General features: G+C 43.0%; 2 protein-coding genes across 2 annotated transcripts in view; one reads left to right on the forward strand and one right to left on the reverse strand.

Annotated features, from left to right (window-relative positions):
* KLHL5 (kelch like family member 5) overlaps positions 1-10,061 on the reverse strand; it is a 122,945-nt gene extending 112,884 nt beyond the window's left edge. The window contains exon 1 of the mRNA XM_089654045.1: positions 9,744-10,061. The gene's annotated coding sequence lies outside the window, so the exon portion shown is untranslated. The remainder of the gene's footprint in view (positions 1-9,743) is intronic.
* A 312-nt stretch (positions 10,062-10,373) lies between these two features.
* The window catches only part of TMEM156 (transmembrane protein 156), a 33,156-nt gene continuing 16,431 nt past the window's right edge, over positions 10,374-27,098 (forward strand). Inside the window, exon 1 of the mRNA XM_089654047.1 lies at positions 10,374-11,140. The gene's annotated coding sequence lies outside the window, so the exon portion shown is untranslated. The remainder of the gene's footprint in view (positions 11,141-27,098) is intronic.

The following is a 27,098-nucleotide window of genomic DNA, read 5'->3' on the forward strand; positions in this document are numbered from 1 at the left end:
TCACCGCCATACCCCACACCAGCATCCTGATCACCTCCATACCCCACACCAGCATCTTTACATATTGACTAAATTATACACCACACTTTTTTTTATTCCAATTAATCTTAAAGTGTTACTAAACCCACAGCAGTAAAGTCAGTCTGTATATGCAGTAAAGCATGCTTGTTATACTCACTGTGGAACCTAAGGGGTTAATCCTATCTACTGAAAAGACATATCTTGTGAAGTCACTTTGCACATACTCAGTTTGGTGTGTATCGCTAAAGAGGGTTTTTGTTTTCTTGGGAGAGTGCATGTGATCAGCACAGGGCCAATCAGCACTGTCCAAACAGAGGTTAGGGGTTCTGCATCCTTCTAGAGCAGAAAGACAACTCCACCTCCAAGCTTTAACATGTGTTCTGCTGGACACAGATAGAAGTCACGAGATTGCTCTAACTGCAGATGAGAAAAGGTATATAGCAGTTTATTTACTAAAATAATTGCATTTCCATGTTCTGTGTAGTGTAGGAGACCAGATATAGTGAATGCAGGGTCCTGGGTTTAGTTACACCAACAATCGGCCAACTAATTGGTTATGAATATAATTGTAAGTTGGACCCCTATCTGGAGCTCAGACAGGAACCTGCCCAGATGATTTCTAATGCATTCTTTGTTCAATACACTTGCCCCCCCCCCCCTCCCGGGGATTCCCCTTTCCCCCTGCAGGACATTCCACCGCTGTAGACATCACTCACCCCCGAGGATTCCCCTTTCCCCCTGCAGGCCATTCCACCGCTGTAGACATCACTCCCCCCCCCCCCCCCCGGGGATTCCCCTTTCCCCCTGCAGGCCATTCCACCGCTGTAGACATCACTCCCCCTCGGGGATTCCCCTTTCCCCCTGCAGGCCATTCCACCGCTGTAGACATCACTCCCCCCCGGGGATTCCCCTTTCCCCCTGCAGGCCATTCCACCGCTGTAGACATCACTCCCCCCCCAACCCCGGGGATTCCCCTTTCCTGCTGCAGGCCATTCCACCGCTGCAGACATCAGTAATAAATAGTTACAAATTTTATAAGGTTAACAGAAGACACAGGTCCATCCAGTTCATACTGTGGGATTTTTATTCTGTAACAATGCCCAAGCACACTTTTCCACATATAACCCTGGACCATTTTAGCATGCCAAAACTCCTGAATGCAGCACACTCTGGGTGTACCTTGCATGGAGCGCAGGGATCAACTTCCTCCTAAGACATCTTATATTCAGGCTTAAGGCTGAACTCCAGCCTTCTCTTCAGTCTTGCACAGACATACAAGCTCCTCTCCTCTACTGAAAGCTTTACTCTGAGGCCACTGTACAACATGAGCTTCTCACAATATGAGTTCAAAGCTACAGCAAGTCTGATAACCCCACCTCATTTGCTGGCTGGAGGGCATCAAGCATCATCTAGCGCTTTCCTCCCCAGCCTGACTGTCCTGGGCCCATTCTCTCAATCATTGGGTAGCAGTTTTTTAGCACTCATTCAAATTTGCTTTTCTCTTTAAAGAGCAATCTGTGTTTTGATCGTTCTTTAGAGAGCATTTGCCAGGCAGTGAGGAGGTGCTGTATCATCTTATCACTACCTGCTTTAACCCCTTGAAGCCCACAGTTGTGGGGTGCTTCCAAAGCAACCCTATTGACTTGACAGTGTCATGTTCAGTGGGTGGGCACTTTGTCTGCAGAAAGAGACAGGGGGTATAATGCATGCCATGGCTGCAAAGCATGTTCACACTCCCACACTGCTTCTGCATCTAAATGGTGTAGCAGTGTGAAAGAGCTATTAGTCATATAGGCTAAGAAAAATGTGGGTGTTGTCTAAGGTGGTCTGTATACAAATGTAGTCAGTCAAGGAACACCCACTCCTCCAGACTGGTTCCACCCATCAATGTATTTTGACATTTGCATAACCTTCCAAGACTAGGCCAACTGTTTGCATCAGGGCAGAGGACTCTTTCAGGAAGCTATGAAAAGCATTCTGCCAGCATCTCCCACCTGCATTGCATAGGGATGCACAGAGACCCAGTGATGACAACACTGGGGCTTAAATAACGTATGTGATGAAAATGGAAAGGTATCATTTAAAAATATAATTTTGCTGTTGAGGGGGAAAGCAAAATATAAATGGACCTGGGATTATTTACAGTTGTGACCAAAATTATTCAACCCCCACTGAAATTGAGTGTTTTGGCCAGTTTGACATTGCTTTTGATCATTCAGTCATCTTGCTTACATTTACATTAAAGAGGCACTTGTAGGTCAGACAAATATAACATAACAGTTATAATGAAATAACCACAAATGTCTTTTCTGTGCTCACAGCATTATCAGTTTTATTCAACCCCCAAGTGACATTCAATCTTAGTACTTAGTACAGCATCCTTTTACAGTTATAACAGCTTTTAAACGTGAAGCATAGCTTGACACAAGTGTCTTGCAGCGATCTACGGGTATCTTCGCCCATTCTTCATGGGCAAAGGCCTCCAGTTCAGTCACATTCTTAGGCTTGCGCACTGCAACTGCTTTCTTTAAGTCCCACCAGAGGTTCTCAATCGGATTTAAGTCTGGTGACTGCGATGGCCACTCCAAAATGTTCCAGCCTTTCCTCTGCAACCATGCTCTAGTGGACTTGGAGGTATGCTTGGGATCATTGTCCTGTTGAAAGGTCCAACGTCTCCCAAGCCTCAGGTGTGTGACGGACTGCATCACGTTTCCATCCAATATCTCCTGGTACTGAAGAGAATTCATGGTACCTTGCACACGCTGAAGCTTCCCTGTACCTGCAGAAGCAAAACAGCCCCAAAGCATGATTGACCCTCCACCATGCTTCACAGTAGGCAAGGTGTTCTTTTCATCATAGGCCTTGTTCTTCCTCCTCCAAACATAGCGTTGATCCATGGGCCCAAACAGTTCTAATTTTGTTTCATCAGTCCACAGAACACTATCCCACAACTTTTGTGGTTTGTCCACATGGCTTTTGGCATACTGCAGTCGACTCTTCTTATTCTTTGGAGACAGCAAGGGGGTACGCCTGGGAGTTCTGGCACGGAGGCCTTCATTACGCAGTGTGCGTCTTATTGTCTGGGCTGAAACTTCTGTACCCACATCTGACAAATCTTTTCTCAGTTCCTCAGCAGTCACACGGGGACTTCTCTCCACTCTACGCTTCAGGTAGCGCACAGCAGTCGAAGTCAGCATCTTCTTTCTGCCACGACCAGGTAGCGTTTCAACAGTGCCCTTTGCCTTGAATTTGCGAATGATGCTTCCTAAGGTGTCTCTTGGTATGTTTAACATCTTTGCAATCTTCTTATAGCCATTGCCCTTCCTGTGAAGAGAAATCACCTCTTCTCTTGTCTTCCTGGACCATTCTCTTGCCTTCACCATGTTTGTAACCACACCAGTAAATGTCTAGAAGGAGCTGAGTATCACAGTCATTTTAAAGCTGCCTAATTGGTGCTTATTATGCTTGATTGCTGCTCGGTGACATCCACAGGTGTTTTCAATACCTGATGGAAAGCACCTGTATGAACCTCTGTTCTTCAGAGTGGTAGTCTTTAAGGGGTTGAATAATTGTGGCAATGAAGAAACCACATAAGAACCATTTACTACTGTATTACATAAACAATTGATGTCATTTTAGTTGCATTTGGGTAGTTACAACGTCCTTGTAGGATTTGATTCTGAATACAATTCCAAATGTACACTATAGTCCCTAAACCCCTTTACAGCATTGGGGGTTGAATAATTTTGGTCACAACTGTAAATGTGTCCAATGGTACCACTATCCCACATACAGTTAGGTCCATATATATTTGGACACAGGCACAATTTTCATACTTTTGGCTCTGTATGCCACCAGAATAAATTAAAACGAAACAATCCAAATTAATTTGAAGTGCCGACTGAAGCAATCGTGCACACAGAGATGGATGCGAACCTCTATTTTGGCAAAGGCCTCCATCTTGTATCATTTTCTACTCCCAAATCAGCTTCCCTCCATATCCCCCCCTCCCTCTCTGTTGAGTGACCTGTGGTCTGTATGATGCAGAGATCACAGGCAATCAGGCTCAGCGGGAGAGCTCCAGGGCTATAAATCCCAACCTAGCTGGTGCCCAGATGTCTGTTAGCTTCCAATCTGGGATATTGTAAAGCCATAAAACCAGTCCTTCACTAAGCTTCAAAGACATTCCAGGTAGTCGTAAAACAGACTCACATTTAAAAATCCCCTTTCCCATACAATTTTATATCTGGAGATATGGAAGACTTACATAGAAACCAGGCATATATTCAAATTGGTCACTTTAATACAAGTTGTCTGATATATTACACCCCCTTGCTGGAATCTACAGGAGAGCAGAAAACGATATCTCCTTAACCGTCCCAGCAGGTATGACAAATTTCATATCTAGACATTCGGCAGGTGATTCTGCATATTAATCTACTCGTGGATAGAATGTTACATGTATCCAGGGAAAGTTATTGCCCTGGTATCAACTTCTGAGGGATTTTGGTTCTAGCTCGGGTCTCCGCCTGCAACACCCTCCCCAAATGAGGCGATTGGTTCTCTGCTTCAAGGAGACACCCTACTGAGTTCCTAGAAAAGCTGTTATGCTTTGAGCAGAGAGTTGAGTTGAGCTAAGTTGAAGATTCTCCCTTGTAACATCGGAACCAACTTTGGGAGACGGCCCTTTTTTTTTTCCCTTCTTTCTCTCTTCTTCCTTTAATTTAAATATTTGTTTTCAAATATAGCAATATAAATACTTCCAACACAAGAAGTTATAAAATACAACATAACAAATTTCTTCTAAAAACACTTATTGCATATAATTTTCTCCCCTTAACCCCCTTCTCTCAACCCCCCCTCCCTCCCACCCCTCTTCAATAAACCCCTGACATCTGTCCGATTCCCATCTTTATTCTTATTCACGGAGTAACTTCTTTCTTCTTTGCTCTAAATTCCTCCCATTTCTTCCATTTTGTATAATAAACCTCCATCTTATCTTCCTGTATATAGTATAGTTTCTCCATTCTAACAATCTGATCCACTCTGTCTATCCAGTCATCTACCTTCGGTGCCTCAACTTTACGCCAAAACCTAGGTATCAATCCTTTAGCTGCATTTAAGTAGCACTCTACACCCATATCTTTAAATTTATTCATTGATATTTCTGTGATATGAAAAAGGCATATTTCCGGGTCCAAACCAATCTCAATTCCAGTGATATTTCTAATTTGATTTATAACCTTTCTCCAGTAAACTTGTATTTTTGGGCACCCCCACCATATGTGATACGTTGTGCCCCCCGGGAGACGGCCCTTTTGATCTGAAACTTGAACGGTGCTTAAACCAAGGCTTTTGGCAAGTACTTTACCTCTCTCTAAATTTCTTCTGTTATCTCTTTGCTGTGTTATTGGTCTCTGTGTGTGTATATATATATATATATATATATATATATATATATATATATATATATATATTTATTGGCTACATCTTTTTCTGTAAATATTTTTATTGCACCCTTTTGACCTTTTAGTAATATATCTTACTTTCTGAAAGTGTTGAATTTTTTCTAAAGCTCTTTAATGCAAACTAAAACCCCTGTCTCTGAAGAGCACTACTGTGTGTGTTTAAACCTCTATATACCGTGCCTGCGGTGACAGTGGTATACAGACGATTATTCAAACATCATAGTGTTATTGCTGATATTGCCAAGTTTCTTCTTTCTCTGTACAAAAAGGAGGTGGTGGCAGTGTGAAGAGTTATTTGAGCAATTAACCTGACCCAGTAACAATCGCTCCCAGGCTGCAGGTTAATAGACTGTGGTCCATTAGCTGGAAAATCTTTGTGCAGGGTGCAGCTGGGCGTGGCACTGTTACACACGTGACAGCACGATTGTAGATTGGCTAGTTCTTCGGGCACGAGTTTGGTGAGAAGGGCTGGGGTCTGACGCCGCGATCGTCACACTGACTTTCAGCTTTAATTCAAGTGGTTGAACATAAATATCAAGTACAAATTTTAGGAACTGCAACCATTTTTATACATAGTCCCTCCATTTTCAGGGTCTCAAATGTAATTGGGCAAATGAACATAATCATAAATAAAATGTTCATTTTTAATATTTTGTTGAGAATCATTTACTGGGAATGACTGCCTGAAGTCTGGAACCTATGGACATTACCAAAGACTGGGTTTCCTCCTTTCTGGTGCTTTGCCAGGCTCTAACTGCAGTGGTCTTCAGTTGTTTGTGGGTCTGCCTTAAGTCCTCACACAAAGTAAAAGTTTTTACAGCGGCTGTTTTTGGCTTTTGACGTTTTTTTCTACAGCCAGTAAACTCCCCAGTATGTTATCCTATGTGTCGATGCACACAGACTGTAATCAACGTTTTTTGCCAGGGACATTTTTTTTTGGTTGGAAAAAACCCCCAGAACTAGTGGGTTTCTAGAGGAGTTTTTTAGCTGTAAAAACGCTCTAACGTTGAAAAATTATTAGATTAGCAGTGTTATTAAAACACCCAGTGTGCATGGAGCCTTAGTTTTGCCTTCAGCAAGTGAAATGCATGCTCAATTGGGTTGAGATTAGGTGACCGATTCGGCCATTGCAGAGTATTTCACTTATTTTCCCTCAAAGGCTCCTGGGTTGCCTTTGCAGTGTGTTTTGGATCATTGTCCATCTGTACTGTGAAGCACCGTCCAATCAACTTTGCTGCATTTGGCTGAATCTGGGCTGACAGTATATCTGTAAACACTGCAGAAGTCATCCGGCTGCTTCTGTCATCTGTCACATCATCAATAAACACCAATGACCCAGTGTCACTGGAAGCCATGTATGCCCATGCCATCACACTGCCTCCACCATGTTTTACAGGTGACGTCATGAGCTGTTCAAAGCCTTCTCCACACTTTTTTCTTCCCGTCATTCTAGAACAGATAAATCTTCGTTTCATCCATCCAAAGAATGCTTTTCCAGAACTGGTCTGGATTCTTTAGATGTTTTTTGGCAAAGTCTAATCTGGCTTTTCTATTCTTCAGGCTTATGAATGGTTTGCACCTTGTGGTGAACCCTCTGTATTTGCTCTTGTGAAGTCTTCTCTTGATTGTAGACTTTGACAATGATACGCCCACCTGCTGGAGAGTGTCCTTCACTTGTCTGGATGTTGCGAATGGATTTTTCTTTACCATAGAGAGGATTCTGCGATCATCCACCACTGTTGTCTTCCATGGACGCCCATGCCTTTTTATGTTGCTGAGCTCACCAGTGCATTCTTCTTTCCTCATAACACACCAAACTGTTGATTTGGCCACTCCTAACATTGCTGCTATCTCTCTGATGGGTTTGTTTAATTTTTGAAGTCTAACAATGGCCTGTTTCACTTGCATAGACAGCTCATGAACACATGATGTAGGTTCACAGCATAGATCCCAAATGCAAATACCACACTTAGAATCATCTACAGACCTTTTACCTGCTTAATTGATGAAGAAAGAACGAAGGAGTAGCCCGCACCTGGCCATGAAACAGCTTTTGATTCAATTGTCCAGCAGCCATTGCCAGTAAAGGATTCTCAACAAAATATTAAAAATGAACATTTTATTTATGATTATATTCAATTGTCCAATTACTTTTGGGCCCTTGAAAAAGGGGGGATGGCTACTCTTAAGAGCTGTAATTCCTAAACCCTTCCTCAAATTTGGATGTACATACCCTCAAATTAAACCCGAGAGTGTGCACTTTCAGCCCATATCTATTATAGAACTATAGCTTGAATATGTTTTGGTAAATACCTGAACAAAACTAAAATTGTGCCGAGTCCAAATATATATATATGGACCTAACTGTATAAACAATATGTAGGAAAAACGGAGTAAGGTACCAGAAAGAATCAAAGCACATACAGTATTATATTAATTGGTAGTTTCTATGCAGACAATTAGAAAAATAGTACATAAATGAGCCTGATATAACAAGTCTCACACATACAAAACCACTACACCACCATGCTCATATTTCCTGTGTCACATATCTATTACTGTAAATAATGAGAACATCGTCTTCTCTAAAAGTCCATTTATAGCAAATGTGCAACATTGTCTTTCTTTCTCCATTATGTTGTGACTTTTAGAAGGCGGTGTTCTTATTATTTAGACAAATAGAAAGTTTTGTACCATTTTATGACTTTTTAAATGAAAATGTACAATGTATTATACTGTAGCCACTTTATGATTCTTTCTGGTACCTTCAAGGAAACATCCCTTAATTTTTTTCTCCTATATAAACAGATTAAAGCCTAACTCCAGGAATATAAATATACACCCTTGCTGTGTGTGTGGGGTCAGTGTGTTAAATGTTTGGGGGTAGAGTGCTGACGGATGGATTACTTACCCTCCCTGCTCCTGCACTCCCCTATGGTGCCTAAAGCTCCAGCCTGTGGGAGGAGCCTCAGTATCATCAGAAGCAATACATGGATGTTAACCCTGTGTGGTACACTGAGGAGGCTGGAGTGCCACTGTGGCTGGTCTCACCTTACAGAGAAGCTGCGGGGGCCACTTGTGGGAGCCTTACAAGGGGGCCTGCTGTAGTCCTGGAGGGATCCCGCAGCGGACCGGTTGTAGTTCTGGAGGGAACCCATGGGGGGGTGGTCGCAGCCCTGAAGGGACCCTGCAGGTGGCCAAGTTAGAGTCCTAGAGGGACCTTGCAGGTACCCAGTCCTGGCCCTGGAGGAGCCCTGCACGCGACCAGTCCTGGCCCCGGAGGAGCCCTGCACGCGACCAGTCCTGGCCCTGGAGGAGCCCTGCACGCGACCAGTCCTGGCCCTGGAGGAGCCCTGCACGCGACCAGTCCTGGCCCTGTAGGTGCCCTGCACGCGACCAGTCTAACCACTAGAAGGACCCTGCAGGGGACCAGTTCTGGAAGTAGAAGGACCAGCCCTAGCTGTGGAGGAACTCTGCAGGAGTCGGTCCTAGCCCTGGAGGGACCCAGCAGGCAACAAGACTAACCACTAGAAGGACCCTGCAGGGGACCAGTTCTGGAAGTAGAAGGACCAGCCCTAGCTGTGGAGGAACTCTGCAGGGGTCGGTCCTAGCCCTGGAGGGACCCAGCAGGGAACAAGACTAACCACTAGAAGGACCCTGCAGGGGACCAGTTCTGGAAGTAGAAGGACCAGCCCTAGCTGTGGAGGAACTCTGCAGGGGTCGGTCCTAGCCCTGGAGGGACCCAGCAGGCAACAAGACTAACCACTAGAAGGACCCTGCAGGGGACCAGTTCTGGAAGTAGAAGGACCAGCCCTAGCTCTGGAGGAACTCTGCAGGGGTCGGTCCTAGCCCTGGAGGGACCCAGCAGGCAACAAGACTAACCACTAGAAGGACCCTGCAGGGGACCAGTACTGGAAGTAGAAGGCCCAGCCCTAGCTGTGGAGGAACTCTGCAGGGGTCGGTCGTAGCCCTGAAGGGAGGAGTTTGGTTCTACACCTTATCCCCGCCCCCTGGACATAATGGGCATTTAACCCTTTCCCTGTAGGAGGATTTCTGATATTCTTGGAGCTGGACTATAAACTTCATCAAGCTGACATAGTGACCCAACTGCAGCGCAGGACTGGGAGTAGTAAAGTGTAGAAGTTGAGGATGCCGCGCAGGCTGTACACCGGACAAAGTTACCACAGAACAGGAAGAGTGCCATTTATTGTTTATAAAAGTGACAGTGAGCAGCCACTATGAGAGCCCCGGTACCTGTCCAGCGGGGAGCCCGGCAGTCGCCTCGGTTCTCAGTGAAGTGTCCCCAGGCTGCGGTCCTCCCGCCTCCATCACTCTCTTCCTCAGATTATCCGGTGCCCCCGCTCCGCACTTGGGAACTCCATGCAGGTATCACCCAACACAGCCAGGGGGTGGGGTCAGATGACGTCAGAGCAGGAGGAAGAAGATACAATGCAGCAGCGTGTACAGGCAGAGACGCCCACTTCGCTGGCCTCTGAGCGGAATCACCGCCTCAAGTCCTGTGGGAGGGGCATGAGATGGGAGGAGATAGAGGGGACCTACTGTGGGATTTGTGGTAGCCCTCACTGCCCATGTGTGAGGATACAGCAGCTCCCTCTGTCGGCGATCTGGCCGCACGCCGCTTATGAATAGCTTTCCGTAACTTTCTGCAAGGAGGAAAAGTTGTGCCGCTGTAGTTTCCTGACTATACTACTACTACAATCCCCACAATGCATCGCGGGGCGGAGCATCATCCAATCACTGCCTCCACTTGGAGGCGGGGCCGCGGCATGTTGGGGGCGGTGTCAGGGCAGGGTGGGGGCGGTGTCAGGGCAGGGTGGGGTCAGGGAGGACTCTGTGAACGTGTTAGAAGAGTGAAGGAGTGGGGTGTTGTTTATATACTAAGGGAGTGCGAGGATGACCATTGTGCTAGACAGCGGGCACCAAAATGTGTCCTATGACGTTACCAGGGGGCCACACATAATGTCTAGTAAATGTGATAGAGAAGGCTGTCGGAATTGTCATAGACTGTTAAAGTCTATGACAATGTCAGGGCTGAGGGTGTGCTTAACCACTTCAGTGCCAGAAGATTCAAGCCCCTTGGTGACCAGGCAGTTTTTTGCTATTTAGCACTGCGCTACTTTAAAGCTGAACTTCATCCAACAGGGGAAGTTCCTTTTTTTTTTTTTTTTTTGCATCCTTCCCACTCCTCTTTAAGAACTGCCACTTTTTTTGAGGGGGAGGGGGCAGAATTAGGTGCTTGGTTTTGATAGGTACCCGCTCCCACCTCTGGTCTGATTGCCACGTCAATCCGAGAGGAAGTTCGGCCCCCCACATGCAACCTCCTGCGACATGTCACAGGTCCCAGAAGGCTGCATGACCATGTCACATGACCGATTAAGGGGCCCTGTGAGGCTCCAAAGTGTTGCTCTTGCTGTAACAATGTGGTCGCTGAATAAAGCTTTGGACCCATGTTGGAGATCCATGGTGTGGGGGTGCCATTCTTCTCTGACCATTCACAAAGTACAGCACGGCTTGCACATGCAGAGTGGCTGCAAGGCTTCACTGCCAGTTTCCCTTAACTAAAAGGCCAGCTCCTGGACCCAAAGCCAATTGAAGAATCAGCTTGGGTGAGGATGGAGCTGGATCCCTGGGTAAGTGTCCTGATATTAAAAGTCAGCAGCTACAGTATTTGTAGCCAGGGGCATATTTACCACGAGGCAAACAAGGCATTTGCCTAGGGTGGCATTTTTCAGAGGGCAGTGCTGCCCTTGGAAGGGATGGAAGAAGGGACACATGCAGCATAGGGACCAGGTGGGATCTGAGAGAGGTTGTGGGATGCTTGATGGTGTGTGCAGAGCCTGACTCTTGTTCTCAGGGATGTCCGGAACTGTGAAGGCGAATGTGTTCTCTCTCTCGCCGGAATGGGGGGGTGGTCAGTGTATGGGGGAGGTGGTAGTGGAAGGCTCAGGTAAGGGGGGGCTGGGCTGTTGTTGGTCAATGTTAGGCTCTTTTCGTGGGGGAGGGGGGGTGTTGGTCGGTGTCAGGATCTCTCCATGGGGGGGGGCTATTTTTATGTTACCTAGGGCAGCATAAAACCTACATACATCACTGTTTGTACCTGCTGATTTTTAATTGTTTGGGGGGGGGACTGGAAAACCGCTTTAACTGGTAATTGTGTCGTCATACAACACTGTACCAAAACTAAATTTATATAATTTTATAATACATTTCAGCCAAAATGTATTCTGCTACATGTCTTTGTAAAAAAAAATCCCAATAAGTGTATATTGATTGGTTTGTGTGAAAGTTATAGTGTCCAGAGATCTATAGTATATATATACAAGAATTGAATTTATTGTTTTATTTTTACTACTTACGGCTGATCAGTGTCTTATAGTGGGACTGCGATAGTGCGGTGGGCAATCTGACACTGGGGGAGAGGTACATTAACTGATGTTGACATCACCAGTGACACTAATTCAGTTATAATACTATACACTGTCACTGTACTAATGACACTGGCTGGGAAGGGGTTAACATATCATAATAAGGGGTTAAGCATGTGCCTAACAAGTGTTAATGTGTGTATTATGTGCTGCTATTTACTACAAATCTCGTTCCTTTTCCCTGATTTTAAGGGAGAAGAAACAAAGAGATTGTTTCCTCTGTAAATTGTGATTGGACACAGCTGATCAGCAGGTCCCAGCCAGTGACCAGGACCTGCTGACAAACTTCCACCATGTACAATCACTGCGGGAGTTGGTGGGCCGGGGCATATGCACACACCCTGTACCTGGAAGAGGCCAGTGATGTACAGGTATATCACTATGCCTGAATGGGCTGCCTGCCTGCAGTACATTGCGAGTGGGCAGTCCTTAAGTGGTTAAAGTAGAATGCAAGGAAAACTTTTGTTTTCATTTTGGTTAGATTAAGAGAGGGTTATTATTGTAAAGGCAATGCATACTGGGACCCTCACAAAGTTGTGTGAAAGGGCAAGCATGCCAGGTTGTGCAGAATTCAGCCATGACAGTTTCTAACACAAGGAGACCTAATAGCAGCAGTGGTCCCCTTTTACATCTTCCCAGGCAGCCATCTGGTACAATACACAAACTGTTAACTGATGCCAGGACCTTCTTATCAGTCCATTGACTAGACACACAATATGCAATTCAGTCTAGGTACCCTGGTAAAACTGTCAAATTTCCAAGCTTGAGCAACCCGGAAAACAAAGATCTTGCCAGATCACCCCCATAGTAAATACCTCTGCTGGAGTTCGTAGAAATACACATTTCTGTCTCTTCCTCTTGGTAGAATCCATAATCCCAGTGTATTTATTAACTTCTGAAATAATAGACGTACAGCCAGAATAAGGACATATTTACCTCCCTCAGTTAATTAATAGAGTTTTGAGCCCAAACACCACTACCCTAGGAGTACCGGGAGCAGAACCGGCCCAATTCCTCTCCTAGGCAAACTGGGTATCTGAAACCTGTCATATTTATATTCATTCTGAGGGTACTTCAGTGGTGGACAATAATATGCACGTTAGCAGACTGTAACATGTAGGTATTCATAGATATTAATATCTATAGAAAACTGTATCTGTGGTATGATCATAAACACAGAGACATCCCATGGCCACCCCTCATCCTCCTGATTGGTCAAGTCATTTTGTCAACACCCCATCAAGGTCCAGAAAAAGGTGACTGCAACCACAGTTGAGAGCACTCGTTTAGCATCAAACCAAGCAGGACTTGTGAGAGCAATTGTACCATCTAGTTTATTCACTGGATTCTGCATACCAGGGCCATGGAAACCCATTCAATTAACCTCTCAATGCACTGTTGTGCTAATCTGAAAGCCACACGAAGTTTGGAGGTCTTTAGTTAGTGACTCTGCAGACAGTTGGCGACTTCTGCGCACTGTGCGCTTCAGCATGAGCTGACCCCGCTGTCATTTTACATGGCCTACCACTTGTGACTGAGTTGCTGTTGTTCCCAGTTGCTTCCATTTTGCTATAATACCAATAACAGTTGACCGTGGAATATTTAGTAGCAAGGAAATTTCATGGATGGACTTATTGCACAGGTGGCAACGTATCACGGTACCACGCTTGAATCCACTGAGCTCCTGAGAGCGACCCATTGTTTCACAAATGTTTGTAGAAGCAGTCTGCATGCCTAGGTGCTTGATTTTATACCTGTGGCCATGGAGGTGATTGGAACACCTGAATCCAATGATTTGGAGGGGTGTCCCAATACTTTTGACAATATATTTGTGTGTGTGTATATATCTTTGTCTATGTATATACATACAGTGCTCAGCATAAATGAGAACACCCTAACAGATTTGTCAAAAAAACTTTCCTTTCCTTTAGAATCAACATTTTCTATAGGACACTATACTACAAAATACTCCCACAAAAGTGGGCCATTGATTGAAAGCAAGATTTTTTAAGTTGCACACACAAAAGAGTATTTTTCCTAACAAATTCATTCAAGACCAGGTTGCAATAATGAATACACCCCAATGAAAGTCTTAGGAGCAAAACTAAATTTTAGACAACAAAATCCTAAATAACAAGAATCCAACTGCAGGTGAGTCTAATTATTCAATAGACAGGTGTCCAGCCGACAGTCGATTATAAAAGGGCATTACTTAACAAAGAAAACCCCTTCCCATTTTATGCTGCCAGCAATGACACCACATGGAAGAGAAATGTCACAAGGCCTGAGAAAGAAAATAATTTCTTTACACAAGAAATGTGAAGGCTACAAGAAGATCAGCAAAGATTTTCTTATCAGTCAGAATACAGTAGCAAAAGCGATACAAAAATTTAACAAACGTTGAACTGCAACCATCTAACAGAGACGTCCAGACAGTCCACGGAAGTTGACACCTCAACAGGAATGACTTCTGATAAGGGTTGAAGAAAATTGCAGCGCAAGATCATTGTAGTTAGCTAATGAAATAGAAAGCCAAACTGGGGTGATTGTTTCCCGTGACACAACACGGCGTACACTGCAGAGGAATGGCATGCATGGGTGTCGTCCACCAAGGAAGCCTCTCCTTCCTTGGTGGACAAAAAGAAAAAGAAGAAGAGTACTGGGACTCTGTACTCTGAAGTGATGAGACCAAGATAAATGTTTTTGGAACTGAAGGCTTCAAAAACTGTATGGTGTCGCAAAGGTGAGGAGTACAAAGAGAAATAATGGTGTCTACAGTGAAATATGGTGATGGCAGTGTCCTTCTGTGGGGCTGTATGAGTGCTGCTGGTGTCGGGGATCTGCATTTCATTGATGGTATCATGAATTCACAGATTTACTGTTCTATATTGAAAGAGAAGGTGCTGCCATCACTCTGTACTCTTGGTCTTCATGCACTTTTCCAACATGACAATGATCTAAAACATATATCTAAGGTTACTGTTGCATTTCTGAAGAAGAATCGGGTAAAAGTGATTCAGTGGCCAAGTATGTCTCCTGATCTGAACCCAATCAAACACCTATGGGGAATTCTGAATAGATAAGTTGAGCATCACTCTCCATCCAGCATCCAGGCTCTAAAAGAGGTCATTGTTAAAGAATGGATAAAGATATATGTTGCCAATTTGTTAATTGCATGCCTAGAAGACTTGGTGCTGTCCTTACAAATGATACAAAATACTAGATGGAGTGGTTTTTGGTGTGGGGTGTATTCATTTGTGCATCAACTAATTTGAGTGAAACTGAAAATTTTGTAATCTAAGCTATATTATTAACCTTACTTTCATGTAATGAGCTAAACAAATGTTCTATAGAACTCAGTTTTCTCAAAATTTGGGAAATTGTTCTTGTGTTCATTGAGATATTGATTAAAATCTTACTTTTCAAAAAGGGGTGTACTAATTTATGCTGAACACTGTGTGCGTGTATGTATATATATTAAATTATTATATTATACTGTATAATAATAATATATTATACTACTCAAAAAATTAAAGGCATACTTTTCAATCAGAGTAAGTATAGCATGAAGTCAATTAAACTCCTGAGATATTGATCTGGTCAGTTAAGTATCAGAGGGGGTTGTCAGTTTCATCTGCTTTGATGTTAATGAAATTAACAACAGGTGCAATAAATGGGCAACAATGAGACAACCCCCAAAACAGGAACGGTTTTACAGGTGGAGGCCACTGACATTTTTTTCCCTACTCATCTTTTCTGACTTTTTCCCTAGTTTTTAATTTTACTAGGGTCAGTGTCACTACTGGTAGCATGAGGTGATACCTGGACCCTACAAAGGTTGCACAGGCAGTCCAACTCCTCCAGCAGGATAGCACATCAATACGTGCCATTGGCACAAGGTTTGCTGTGTCTCCCAGCACAGTCTCAAGCCCATGAAGGAGATTCCAGGAGACCGACAGCTACTCTAAGAGAGCTGAACAGGGCCGTAAAAGGCCCTAAACCCATCAGCAGGACTGATATCTGCTCCTTTGTGCAAGGAGGAACAGGATGAGCACAGAGCCCTACAAAATGACCTCCAGCAGGCCACTGGTGTGAATGTCTGACCAAGCAATAAGAAACAGACTTCATGAGGGTGGCCTGTGGGTCCAACATCCTCTACTGGGCCCCGTGCTCACTGTCTGGCATCATAGAGCTTGATTGGCATTTGCCATTAAACACCAGAATTGGCAGTTACGCCACTGGCGCCCTATGCTTTTCACAGATGAGAGCAGGTTCACCCTGAGCACATGGAACAGACATGAAGGGGTCTGGAGAAGCCATGGAGAATGTTATGCTGCCTGTAACATCGTTCAGCATGACCGTTTTGGTGGTGGGTCAGTGTTGGTCAGGGGAGGCATATCTATGGAGGGACGCACAGACCTCTGCAGGCTAAACAATGGCACCCTGACTGCCATTAGGTATTGGGATGAAATCCTTGGACCCATTGTCAGACCCTACGCTGGTGCAGTGGTACTCGGGTTCCTATTGGTGCAAGGCAACGCCCGGCCTCATGTGGCGAGAGTATGCAGGAAGTTCCTGGAGGATGAAGGAATTGATAACATTGAATGGCCCCACGCTCACCTGACCTAAATCCAATAGAACGCCTCTGGGATACCATGTTTCGGTACATCCAACGCCACCAGGTTGCATCTCAGACTGTGCAGGTGCTCAATGATGCCCTGGTGCAGATCTGGGAGGAAATACCCAAGGATACCATCCAACATCTCATTAGGAGCATGTACGATGTTGTCAGGTATGCATACAAGCACATGGAGGCCATACAAACTACTAAGTACCATTTTGAGTTGCTGCAATCAAATTTCCTAGCCTGCTGCACAATTTTTTCACTTTGATTTTTGGGGTGTCTTTGAATTCAGTCCCCTGTAGGTTGATAATTTGAATTTCAATCAAACGATGGGGCATCCTTACGTTCCTAACACATTACCCAGTCCATATCAGTATAGGTATCCAGCACAATATTTTTACCCATTGAGATCTGATGCGTTTTCAAAGTGTTCCTTTAATTGTTTTGAGCAGTGTATGTGTGTATATATATATATATTTATATTTTGTGTGTGTATTGCGTGTTATATATACTGTACTTCTGTGTTGTGCACTGCAATGTGTGAGTGCCAAGCACGCTCACACAGGTTGATGTTTAGAGTTATTCATTTATTTTAGCACGTTACGTTTCATAATTTTGGCAGCACAGCATTATTTTTTTTTTTATTGATTTTGCCGAGGGTTTCTCCAAGGTAAAAAGGTTGAGAAAAGCTGTAGGCTGATATAGAGCAAAACAGTATGTGCATTTCATCAGGATGGCATGGTGGCAATGAAGCTGCAGCATGTGGTGAGACGCATCAAGGAATATTGTTCCAGCTGGTTTGAGCAGAGGCTGCAGACTTCACAACAGAATATAACCGTGTTATATTTTAAAATTGACAGTGAGAAAAAAAAAGCCATTGGACAGTTTTCGCTTTATCTGTTTCAGCAGCCATATTTGTGCGATAGCACAGTTATGGTTCTTTTGATTACAAATCTGATATATAGACACAAACTTGTTTATATGGCATGGGTGTCAGTAAATAAATAAAACGGTTAACTAATCGGTCTGTCCAGAAGGACAAAATGCAATATGAACCATCTGCACCTACTCAAAATGGCTGCAGCTAGAAATGCTTGTTGTTTTGTAAAGTGATTTCTCACCCAAAAAATCATTAGAAACATGGATGGATGGGAAAGTTTGTTTTAAAAATGTAAAAAGTAATTAAGTAGCATTTTCAGTTTGTGGTGATCAGATACAGTTTATTTCCGCTTTAAAGTGTAGATGTTGTCAGCAGATTATTTTGCAGATCTGCTGAATTAAGCCTAATACAGAAATAATATAACTACAAATAATAAAGCATGCCTTGCTAAATAAAATATTTAAACAGGTTTAATGTATTTTAGCACATTGAAAAACGATTTTAAATCAAATATTTTGAGCTTGCACTCTGTAACTCCTAAAAAGCGGAACTAAAGTTTATTTTTTATTAATGTAAACACTCTGAAATTGCATGTTATAAATAGTGTATGAATGCAGACTTGCAAATCTGTGTATTTCTTAAAGTTCCAGCTGCTGTGTGGGCATATCAGCAGGGCCTAGATTCTCTATGACCCTTGTGTCCTAACTGCAGTGCTGTGTTATTGTGAACTTCTTGGGGCCCGAATAGACAGTATTCTGTGTTATAGTGCTTACTCAGGCCCAGTAAAGAGTTAATTCTAGTAGTTAAATGGCTTAGTTTGTTTCTTTCAGTCTAGCTTTGCTTTTCTGTGCTGTCTATCCATTTTCTTTTGTTAAGGGGTTTTTATTTTGTTTTGGTTTTTTTACAATATATCATGCAAAATATCAGATTTGGCACAAATATTATTTAAAGCCATTGTAAACCTTAATTGTTTGCCCCTACAATATAAAAAATATGTTACATTTACTTGCTCCGTGCAGAGATTTAGCACACAGCGGCCCTTTATCTCCTCTTCTGGGGTCCCCTGTCAGCACTCTTCACTGCTCCTCTTTCAGAGCTGTGAAGGAAACCCCTTCGGCGGCCTCTTTCCACACCAGTAGTCCCAGACATCTGCCTCCAGGTAGAAGCACAAGCATTGTGGTACATTTCAGAAGAAGGGGAACCCATTCACCTCATGCCACAGCAATGGCAACCCATTGTAGGCCAGCCACACTAATGCTAACCAGAGCCCAAGATGGCACCAAGCTCCTTTTTCAACAAAGCAAAGTTTCAATAAAAAAACATTTTTCAAACTACAGTGTCACGCGTGTTCAGAAAGGGGTTACCACACGCTATATGAAGGTCCCATGAGGTAATAAAAGAGTCAATTCATCAAAGTAAAATATTGAATGTGAGGTAAATACCACACATTGGTCAAAATAGTGAGAAAAATACAGAAAAAACCCCAGATAAATCATTTCCTGACCAGGCCATTTTTTGGGATACGGTGCTGACAATTACGCGGTCATGCAACTCTGTACATGGATGAAATGTATGTCCTTTTTTTCCCACAAATAGAGCTTTCTTTCAGTGGTATTTGATCACCTGTGCGGTTTTTAGTTTTTGCGCTATAAACAAAAAAAGACCGTCAATTTAAAAAAAAACAAACAATAATTTGGACTTTTTGCTATAAAACATATCCAGTAAAAAATTTAAAAAATCTAATTTTGTCATAAATGGAAGCCAAAATGTTCTGCTACATGTCTTTGAAAAAAAAAAAAAATTTCCAATATGTGTAAATTAATTGGTTTACATGAAAGTTACAGTGTCCACAAATGGCAATATATATATATATATATATATATATATATATATATATATATATATATATAATTAGAATTTTTATTTATTAATTTTTTTATACTAGTAATGGCAGCGATCAGCAACTTATAGAGGGACTGTGGCAGGCATTCTGACACTGAGGGGGGAATTGGCTGTCACTGACATCCCCAGTGACACTAATACAGTGATCATTACTAATAAAAATTACTGAAACTGTACTAATGACACTGGGCAGGAAGGGGTTAACATCTTGGGTGATCAAAGGGTTAACTGTGTGCTGTGCTTTGCAGAGAAATACAACGCAGCGTGCTGGAGCTGACAGGGGCGAGATCTGTATTGTTTACATACTGGCCTCTCCCCCGTCAGTGATGCTCGGCGAACGCCAGGTGCCAGCGGGGAATTACTGGCCGGGACCCATTGATCGACAGCTGAAGCTGCCAATGGCAGTGCAGGTAGGTGCAGTGCTTATGCGTGCACCCCCTACCCGAAAATACAGATATATGATTTTGCGCAGTCCTGCTGCCCTGTAGCAGTGTTTCTGCTATAGGGCGGTCGGGTCGCGGTTAAAATAGTGAGATAAATATGTCAAAAACTAGATAAATCATTAATGTCAATTCATTAAAAACCACACACATTCGTTATTTAGCACCTGCGTTTGCTGGCAGTATTTTAGAAATGTACAAAATAACAATTAGAGATATTCTGCACTGGCCAGAAAGTGAAACGTATACAATGTATCAGTGTGAAAATGTTCTCCTTTTTGCTCAGGAATGAAAATTAAATTGTAACATTTCATCAGAGGGAGATCATTTTGTAAATGAAAAGCACACTACAATGTTTTCAGTTCCACAATATTGCTGTGTGCCTTCTGATGCAATGTTAGTCTGCGAAAAAAAAAATTGTGCAAAAACAACACCAAAAATAATGCAAAATGTAAGTGCTAAATAACGCAAAACATAAATATTTAATACAATTGTAAATAACGCATGTTTTTTAGTGAATTGACTACTTTTGAAATAAATACCACATGAGTTATTTTAGCTCAAAAATGAATGCGGTATTATCTCTTTGTGAATTGACCCCTTAATCTTTTAGGCCTCTTGCACATGAACTTATTCATTTACTGATGTTTATATGCAGGGTCTTGCTCGCAGAAAGATCCTGAATTTTTTATTCACGTATATAGGAGCGTAGACAAGCATATGCATATTCACGCCTAAATTTCTTCTTCATCCTCTTCTACAGTAGTTGCAATTTACACATATACACTTGTACATACTTGCTTAAACACGCATATGTGCATAAATTACTGCGCTCAAACATGACATTTTATATTTTTATTGTATGGCTCTGAACACATCACTGCATTACTGATGTTTACATGTTACATGCTGTGTTCATTGTTACATAGACAACAATGCACCTGCATTCAGATTTTTGTCCATGTGCAAGAGACCTTAACAACTTCAATACAGGGCACTTTGACCCGCTTCCTGCCCAGGACAAATTTCAGCTTTCAGTGCTGTCCCACTTTGAATGACAATTGCGTGGTCATGCAACACTGTATCCATATAAAATGTTTATAATTTTTTATTCACAAAAATAGGGCTTTCTTTTGGTGGTATTTAATCACCACTGAGTTTTTTTTTTTTTTTTTGCTAAATAAAACAAAAGAAACCTGAAATTATGAAAAAAAAACAAATTTTTCTTTGTTTCTGTTATAAAATTTTGCAAATAACATTTCTGAATAAATTTAGCTCAAAATGTATTCTGCTACATTTCTTTGGTGAAAATACCCCAAATTAGTGTATATTATTTAGTCTGTAGGAAAGTTATAGAGTCCACAAACCAAGGTATGGTGCACCACGTGATTTCCCTGTGGCTGCATTATAAAAAGAAAGTACATGCACTTTTTTGTGCTGAAAACACAGGCACAGCAGCCCATTCAAATGGATTTTTGTCCATGTGCAAGAGGCCTTAACCACTTCAATACTGAGCACTTTTTCCTCTTCCTGCCAAGACCAATCAAATTGGCTGCTGTGCCCATGCAAACAGTGGCCGCAAACCTGCTAAGGTATGAACCTAGGCTAAATAATATAAATATCAGGATACCCTTTAAGAATGTTGCAGGGTAGTAAATCCCAAAAGCAAAGATTCCCCTTTTACTTAGAGAATATTTTATGTTTCTTTCCAAAATTGATTTTAAAGTTGAACTTTAGGCTGATGTAAAAGACACAAAGTAATGCAGCTCTGAATTTATAAATATATATCTCCAAAATATTTTTTTAAAACAATCAGTGCAAGTACCTGGATTCAACTTGACAATAGCCTCTTGCAGTTTCAGAACAGCAGAGTTCAGGCTGGAAGAAGCAGTGGCAGTATATGGAGTCATTCAGTTGTACTGCAGAGGACAGAGAGATGAACTGTCTGCTGCTTCTCCTTTCTGTGTCCAGTAACAGGCTGGATGAGGGACAAGACCTGAGAGTGTTACTTAAAGCAGAACGCCACAAAAAAACAACAACATAAAAATAAATAGCCCAGTAAAATATAAAATAACAAAACAAGCTTTTGCTTCAATCTGGAAATTTGCCATGCAGTATTTACTTTGTGCTGCTAGATGTCAGCATCATTTAACTCCTTTCCTCTGAGCCCAGGTCATCCAGGATCTGCCCCTGCATGTTACTGGACAGTAACAGGAAAAGCAGCACAATAATCTGCTCATTTCCTTATCACTCTGCTTCCTCTTCCTATCAGCATGTTTTACTTCCAGTTCAGAATTAAGCCAATACACATGATGAGAATATCGGATGAATGATCGGCAATTTTTTTTTTTTAACATAATAGTATCATATCTAAAGTTCTGAAAATTCTTGTATGACAGAATCAAAACTCAGAAGTGACATAATGTTTTTGTATTATATTTTCGGACAAAAACTGTACTGATTAACCACTTGCCCTCCAGAGGATTTACCCCCCTTCCTGACCAGGCCATTTTTTTGTTATATGGTGCTGCATTATTTTAACTGACAATTGTGCGGTCATGCAACACTGCACTCAATTTAAATTTATGTCCTTTTTTTCCCACAAATGGAGCTTTCTTTCAGTGGTATTTGATCGCCTTTGCATTTCTTAAACTTTTTTGCGCTATAAACTAAAAAAGATTGACGATTTTGAGAATTTTTTTTTTACTTTTTGTTATTAAACATGTTCAGTAAAAAAATCTAATTTTGTTATAAATTTAGGCCAAAATGTATTCTGCTACATGTTTTTGCTAAAAAAAATCCCAATACGTGTAAATGAATTGATTTACATGAATGTTATAGAGTTTACAAATGGCGGTATATATACTGGAATTTGTTTTTTTATACTAGTAATGGCGGTGATCAGCGACTGCTGTGGGCATTCTGACACTGGGTGGGAACTGACTAACTATCACTGACATCCCCAGTGACACTAATACAGTGATCAGTGCTAATAAAAAGTACTGACACTGTACTAATGGCACTGGGCAGGAAGGCTTGATCAAAGGGTTACCTGTGTGCTGTTTTACTGTGTACTGTGTGTGTGTTTCACTGTGTCAGCACATTGCTTTGTATTGCACTCTTATGCAGAGCAATGTGCAGGAACTGACAGGGGAGAGATCTGTAATGTTTACATACAGGTCTTTCCCCCATCACTGATACTCTGTGATCGATGGATGCTGGCGGGGAATCACCAGGCCAATGGTGGCACGGGTTGGAGCGCATGTGCCGGAAATGCAAAATCACATATATATACGTGATTTTGTGCAGCCTTGCTGCCCTGTAGCAGTATTTCTACTATAGGGCAGCAGGAAAGCTGTTAAACGAAAATTGCACGCTCTGGTATTGTACGAGAAAAATGTTCATGCTTGTCCCTTCAAATAATTTTGGACAAAAAAATGGTGTATACTAATGATCAGATTATTGTACAATCGCTTCCAAAGTGGTAATTTTCTGATTATGTGTACTAGGCTTAAGTATCAAGCTGTAGTATAAATGTGTGGAGAACCCCTTATGGTGGCTTTTTAATGACAGATCTATTATTTTTTATTTGTGTTCTGATATATTTTTGTAATAATAATATGGTATGTGTGTATAGACATGTGCCTTAAGCAACTGATGTCCATGGCTGGTCTTACAATTGTAAGAAAAAGTAGGAATAGGAATGCAAGATTGCAAGTGGCCTATATTAATATATACTGTAACCCCCAGTAACATTTATTCTGTACCTTGGGGCTTATAACTTCTCCTTGAGACACCAAATGTTATTAAAAAATGTAATCACCCATGAGTCCAAGGCATACAATGGCGCCCATCTGTTCAGTTTTTTATGGAGTATCCAGTGTCCATTTACATTTGTAGACCAGCCACAGACATGACCTCCAGTCCCACTGCTTCCAACACAGAGCGTGAACAAAGTCAGTGAGCTCTGGCTCCAAGTGCAACACAGGCTGTGCCTGCCAGGAGTGGGGGTAGGATAGAGTATTCAAGGCCAGGGGCAGGATCCCAAACAAAGCATGCAAGCAGGGTGGACTGACAACTCATGGGGCCCCTGGGCAATAGGGGATGATGGGGCCCCTGTGTCCTTGCCCAAACTCAATAAAGCCTATGAAAAAGGTACCAGGGGCATATCATGGGCCCCCCTATTGACCCCCGGCCCTCGGGCAGTGCCTGAGTTTCCAAATGATCAGTCCGCCCCTGCATGCAAGTGAATCTTTAGTAATGGAGCAGAAATTGCAATTATCAATGGCATTTAGTAACCACATAGCACAACAGGGCACCAAATGTAGTAAAATCCCAGCAAAAAAGCCGTCATAATCTTCAATTTAATATAAACATGAATGTACAATTCAAAAAGAATCGGTGCTAAAGATAGCTTTTAAACTAACATTGTTCTTCCTGTTCATGTGTTACTTCCTGGTGCAGAATGATCTCTAAGCAGACGATTGTCACATGTTCAGAACTATGTGCTGAAGATTTGTTTGTATTTTGTTTTATAGATTGTTATAGATTGGTAGATTAAATTATAGCGTGGGATGCAGCACTGGACTTCATCAACCCTTCATAGAACAGAGAAAGCGAGAGTTAGTTTGAAGACACAAGTCCCTGGAGTTCAACCAACAGAAAAAAATGAATGAATAAAAAAAAAGTTTACACAGAACCCTAAACTGAAAATCGATGCATAGGAAGACGAAAAAAAAAACAATAGTCCAAAAAAAAAAATTCCTTCCAGAGCCCTGAGGTATTTGGATGTTCCCAGAATTAACCATCTATGGTATAATTACTCATGAATATTATTAGCCAGTTGCATTCTGTGTATTTAGAAACACACACATCTTCTTTTAAAAATAGTTAACTGAGCTGTCTATACCTAGCTCCTGAGGGCATCTAATCAAAATTTTCACAGCTGTTACTGTGAATAAGTCTTTCCCTATACAGATGTTAAACCTCTTGCTCTCTAGATCAGTGTTTTTCAACCTTTTCCCAGTCAGGGCGCCCTTGAAAAGTATATTAAGCCTTGAGGCACCTCAGTCTAAGCCTTGGTTCACATTGCTGTGTGTCAGGAACATGCGCAAAATCATGCTTGACCCTGACATGCAAACACATGCACTTTAGAAGATTGCAGGGGTGCCAATAATGTATTTCTGCAGGTAGGGCATCCCATTGAAATTAATGGGCTTCCCTACACACAGCATGCAGCTGCACAATTGTGAGCCAAGGGCTCGTTCACATGTGAGGCGGGGGAATGGAAAAGCCATGTGGTTGAATTTTTACCACCCCCAACTGCTCTCTTTTTGGCTGCAGAAGTCGTACATACTGTATGCTGTATTCCCGGAAGGAAGTAAACAGGGCCACACTGCTATGCCCCGCATGGGAAAGCTGCATTTAGGGGGTAGAACAGGCATTGAGGAGACAACATACTTCCTCTTCCCACCTGTCAAATGCATCTGAAAAGCAATCCGAGCATGGATCGCGTTTCAGAAGAGTGGCAATGCTTTCTGCTATTGTGAACAAACCCTAAAAAAGCAGTTCTGATTGTAGTGGAACAGGGGAAAGGATTAAAAGTAACGTACATACATATATACATACAAACATGCACACTTAGATACACATATACACACACACACAGGGGCGGACTGACAACTCATGGGGCCCCCGGGCACTAAGGGATCATGGGGCCCCTGTGTCCTTGCCCAGACTCAAAAATCCTATGAAAAAGGTACCAGGGGCATCTCATGGGGCCCCCTACTGACCCCGGGCCCTCGGGCAGTGCCCGAGTTTCCAAATGGTCAGTCCGCCCCTGCACATACATACACACGTATAAACACACATACACACTCATAGATACATATGTACACACACACAGATAACCTTTTTAAAATGTATAGTATGGTACCGGCACTCACTGCCAGGTGCTGCAATGCAAGTTCTGCCCTGTACGGGAAGGCAGAGAGCTCAGGACTCTGGAAGAAACCTCCCCCTTTCTCTGATCTACACAAGACTATCCTGGCTGGGCCCTTGAAATACCGATGTTCAGCGGAGGAGCAGGAGCTTGGCTCTGATGTGGAGGCCTCTCACAGCCAGGCTGCCGCAGCACTCCTGGGGACCTCAGGCGGCACCCCAGGGTGCCGCAGCACCCCAGTTGAGAAAGGCTACTCTAGACACATATGGGGAGATTTACTAAAACTGGTGCACATAGAATCTGCTGCAGCTCTGCATAGAAACCAATCAGCTTCTAACTTCAGCTTGTTCAATTAAGCCTTGACAGTAAAACCTGGAAGCTGATTGGTTATTATGTACAACTCCATCGGATTCTGTGTGTACCAGTTTTAGTAAATGAAACCCAAAAATACCCCCTTGCCATTTGCAATGACTTTACAGTGAACAATTTTGCTCCAAGTTCACTATATGGATCGTTCATGTATTTGTACCGGGTGATCATATACCCCTTAAACAGCAAAGTAATGCTGGTAGTAACAGAAGGCTGGAGAGGGTTGTTTGTAGGTTTCAACCTGCATGTGCTCACAATGATTGTGTTATAACCGCCTAGCGGTACCTCTAGCAGTCCACAGGACAGGATTCCCCAGAGCGCGGAGTCTAAGCCCCAGTCTGCTTGTTCACCAGGGCCCCTGATGGTGGGGATGGACTTGGAGCAGACAGGAACCAGGTCGCGGCCCCTGAGTACACCTGCCTGAGGTAGAGGAATCTGCCAGAGGTCTATGCAGGTGGAGAGCCTGATGTGAAGAGGCAGAAGGCAGAAGCAGGGATGTCTAGATCCGTGCAGGATGGATGGATGGATGAGTGGTGAGCGTGGTCAAATGGGCCGGGTCGGTAACAGTGGGGTCAGCGTAGTATCAGGCAGCAGGCAGAAGAGTAGTCAGGTCACTCGCCGGGGTCAGTAACAGGAGTTCAGATCAAATAAGGGATGTCCAGAAGAGAGGTCAAACAAGCCAGGGGGTCAGAGCAGGAGAAGTCAGCGGCGGGCAGGATCAGGCAGAGTCAGCAACGAATCACAATGGCAGGAACACAGGAACAATCAGACCATACGGAAATTGGAGTCTGTGCAGGGCAGGTTTAAATAGTGCGCCCTGCCCTGCCATTGGTGCCAGGCGAGCGATCACGAGTGCGCATGCGCGGCCACTGCCGCCCCCAGGTCCTAGTACCCGCCGGCTAGCGTTGATCGGCACTCCGCGCATGCGCAGACCCGCTTGTCGCCGCGATCGCTGACAGATTGCCTGTCATGGTAATCACATGATTTGGAACCATGTTGATTGGCTG

The sequence above is a fragment of the Staurois parvus genome, unplaced genomic scaffold (assembly GCF_062004578.1).
Source record: "Staurois parvus isolate SC_StPar_1 unplaced genomic scaffold, SC_StPar_1.0 ptg000734l, whole genome shotgun sequence".
NCBI lineage: Eukaryota > Metazoa > Chordata > Amphibia > Anura > Ranidae > Staurois > Staurois parvus.